We start from the raw sequence: 4,180 nt of genomic DNA, 5'->3' as shown, positions 1-4,180 counted from the left end.
ACGCAGGCATTTCTCCTTCACTTACTGCCAAAATGCACGGCGGTTTTCTTTTTTTTAATTGGAATACTCAAGATCAGTGTGGTACTAGATTTAAATGCTTTAGTAAACGTGTATTATTTTAATATATCTACCAGGAAGCGACATTATACCCCTTAGTGTTCTTAAATTGTCAAACGGATGAGGAACAATTTGTTTTCAATTACTTTAAAATCAAATTTATTTCACTTTCCAGTAAAAACAAAAAAAAAAACAGATTTTATTTTAAGAAGGGAGTGAGATCCATAGATGGACCCTGGCAGATCGCAGATTTTTTTTTGGACACGTGTTAAATCTGAATTTAAAGGGATGGTCCGGGCTGAAAATATTTATATCTAAACAAATGGAGTAAAATTCACAGAGCAAAATGTTGAAAATTTCATCAAAATCGGATAACAAAGTTATTGAATTTTAACGTTTCTCAATATCGTGTGAAAACAGTTATATGCACATAATCAAGAATATTCATTAGGTGGGCTGATGTCACATCCCCACTTTCCTTTTTTCTTATATTATTACATGAAATCATAAATGTGAGTTGCGGCAATAAATACATAATGCACTTATTTATTTGTCAATCCAATTGATTTAGTTCTTGGTAGAAAAAATTTGAATAAATCTAATTTCATATACTAGTATAATAAAATACAAAAGAACAAGTGGGGACATGACACCATCAGCCCACTTACTGAATATTCATAAAGACATGCCTAGAACTGTTTCACCAGAATAGTGCAAATCTGTAAAATTCAATAACTTGGTCATTTGCTATCCGATTTTGATCATTTTTTTTTAGCATTTTGCTCTAGGAATTTTACTATATTTATTGATATATAATCATTTCTAGCCTGGACTATCCCTGTAATGAATTCATCCCAATGAAGAGCATTAAAACGCAGCAATATCCCGGCGTTATACTCAAGCCACAATTATTTCAATCTAAATGCAAAACATGTCCCTCATGGAAGAGGATCGAGTATTGAAATCGATTTGAATTATTAATAAATTCCTGTCACTCTACAAAATATACATACATATCCTTCTTGTCTACGGTAGAGGTTTTAATTTTGAGGTTACCTTAGAAATAGTATTTATGGACATTAATAAAAAAAAGTGTTAAAATGAAGTGCATACAGGAGCTTAATGGAAATTAAGATTACATTAAATGCCATATTAATGCATGAAATCAGAATTTATTGTAATGTGAACATGATGATCATACAGTAGCGTACCTATGATTTTCCAGAGGGGGGGGGGGGGAGATCAATCTCGTCCGCGAAAAAAAGTTCTTCAACCGCATGTAAAGGACATTTTGCAACAGAAAAAAAATGACAAGCCCCCCCAGGACATTTCGCACCAGAAAATATTGACAAGCAAAAATAAAAAAAAGGTCTTCAAGTTCATAGTAGGGGGGCATTTGTGGCTCGTCAGGGATCAGTAATGACTCGTCAGAGGGGGGGGGGGGGGCAGGGATAGGCCATCCTTTTTCACGTTCCTATACAGTACTGTATATTAAAAAAATATATTAAGAAAGTTATATTAATAACATTATAGCATAAAATTCATGTCGTGTCTTGCGGGCAACACGCTCCTCTTAATATCATGAGTTGATGCGCTGAGCAACCTGATGGGGAGGGGTGGGAGATATGTTCTCCTGAATGTGAGGTACACCCGATAATACGCACAAGATTTATCTTTTGTAGATTTGAGCTTTATATGTCAGGCTTGTATGAGAAACGAACACACTGTATAGTTTTTCTGCTGAAAAAATATATTATATCACTATAGGTCGTAAAACATTACATAATGAATAAAAAATAGGCTTTCTAAGGTATATTTGACACCATTTCACAATCCTCCAACGCAAAGACAGGTTCAAAATAGCATTTAACAATTTTTTGAAGTGTTCATGAAAATGAAATATTGATTTAAAACTGTTAGTACCGTAATATCATGTTTGTCTGGTGGAAAAAAAAATAAATCAAAATCTACTTTCCAGGTATAAGCGAAGCTGAGGTGTATGAAATGCGAAAAGAGAACTTGTATTTTTCAGTCGATTTTAATAACATCGCACCAATCGTTTCTATCGATCGGAAATGTGTACATAATCTATTGGCATCGATCGAAAGGCGATGAATTTGAAGTGCTATCGGTATCAAGTGTCGTGTGTGTTGGTAGCGGGTGTATTTATACACTTGTCGAATGAGGCCCGATCGCTTGTCGGCTATCGTTTCGAACAGGTGCGTTAAATATTTTACAGTTAATAATCAATAATTGTGTATTCTAAGCAGATCATCAATAGTAAGGTATTGACCCCGATTCTGGCGGGGTCACCTTGGCCATGCCATGGAACTCACTCTCTCTCGCCAAATAACGATTTTGAAAATAACCTCATACGATCATGTGCTCAAGGAATAGTATAACCATTCGTCATATCTTTATGTAAGAAGGGTTCTTAGAATAGCAGCATCAATAGCCAACGCTTGTTCTAGATCAAGGAAATTAATATGAGAGAGACCATAAGCTGCCCCAGTCAGTCTCTCGAGAGCTAGACTTAACGAAGTAAGAGAAGAGAAATGTGATGGCGCTCTTCAATATCCTAAAATTTTAAGCGCCATCTCAACCTTCGTACTTTGGACCCATGCAACGTCGAACCATATTTTGGTGACGATTAGTGGAAGTGATTATCAATACTTAATATCTTATCACCTTATTGGTATACGTATGCATTCACGGTTAACAGAATCCAATTTTATTTTCCATGATTAATGAGTTGAGACTAATGGACGAGTTATTCGAAAAAGTAATCTAACCAAAAATAAAGCGTTGCTCGTTATAATTCCTCTTTTTTATAGGAACTGTCCATGCTTTGCAACTGTACTAGAAAGTTTCAATCTATTCGAAAAAAATATCCTATATGCAGCATCACTTAATTTCACAGACCACTGGCTTATATGTGTGTGTGTGTATACATTTTGTTTAATTTCAAAAGTTTTCGATTTTTTTCTCTCAAATCATTGAAAGTTTCAATACCAAAAAGCATATTTTTTTGCGCGATTTGCTTAATTAATAAAAATTGATGGTGCTATCATACCAAATGGGTTGATATCCAAGAAACTATATCAGCTGATAAAAACTACCTTAAAATGTCAACTATGTAGGATGCATACAGTCTACACATGATCTAAAGTGGTTTTTTTTTGTATCAAAGTTTACCCTGTACCCCTAATTTCCTTATTGTGACGTAATTACAAAACGGTGAAACTTCACAGCCCTGACTGACCCATTCAGTGACGTAGGTACCCAAAACACCTTCTTAATCCCCATTTCAATGGTTAATTACCGAGCTCTTTATAATAATGACGCTCAGCCCTCTCGTACGTAACTGGAGCGTTGCATGGCGCTATTCGTCCTCGCGAATTGTTAGAAGGCACCAATTTCCTCGCATATGATTGGCTAATACCTATTTTATGAGTGGTTAACGGTGAAAATGATGTCCCCTGAAAGCTCCCCACTGGTTTGTAATATTGTTTCTCTAGGCTTTCACGTGGGGTAATAATTTTCTAACCACCCTCAACTGTAATAGTTTTTTAATGTTAATTAAAGAAGCTTAAAAATGCCTTAATTTTATTCTGGCATTATTCTGTTCATAAAAATGAACCATTTTGAAAGGGGCGTTGGTATCATTATATCGACAGGGGATAAATATTTACTACGCTCTTGCCAATGTCTAGATAGTTTTATTTATGATTTTCTTTCAGATCAAATGTACTACTAATATTATTCAGCCCAAACAAGACAGAAAAACGCGCCGACCCACAGATCGCAATATTATTAACTTTGGGATTGCTGCATTTTTTTGGCAGCAATCCCGCCATCAATAAACTAATCTTATTTTCATTTATGTTCATTTTTTATTTTTAAAACATGACACCCATAACAGGACAAAATGTAATATTAAACTAAACAAAAAGTTAATAAAAAATGTTATGTTGGGTAATAATTTAGATTCAAAAGAAAACAATTACAGTATGAATGTTAACATGTTATATTTGTTCTTTCAGTTTCTTGATTCTCGTATTAATAGGAAACGTTCTTTTTTCTTTCTCCCAATCACTCTTCCCCTTTCCCCAATCTCTCTCAG

The sequence above is a fragment of the Lytechinus variegatus genome, chromosome 16 (genome assembly GCF_018143015.1).
Source record: "Lytechinus variegatus isolate NC3 chromosome 16, Lvar_3.0, whole genome shotgun sequence".
Classification (NCBI taxonomy): Eukaryota; Metazoa; Echinodermata; class Echinoidea; order Temnopleuroida; family Toxopneustidae; genus Lytechinus; species Lytechinus variegatus.
Note: the sequence above shows the minus strand (reverse complement) of the source record.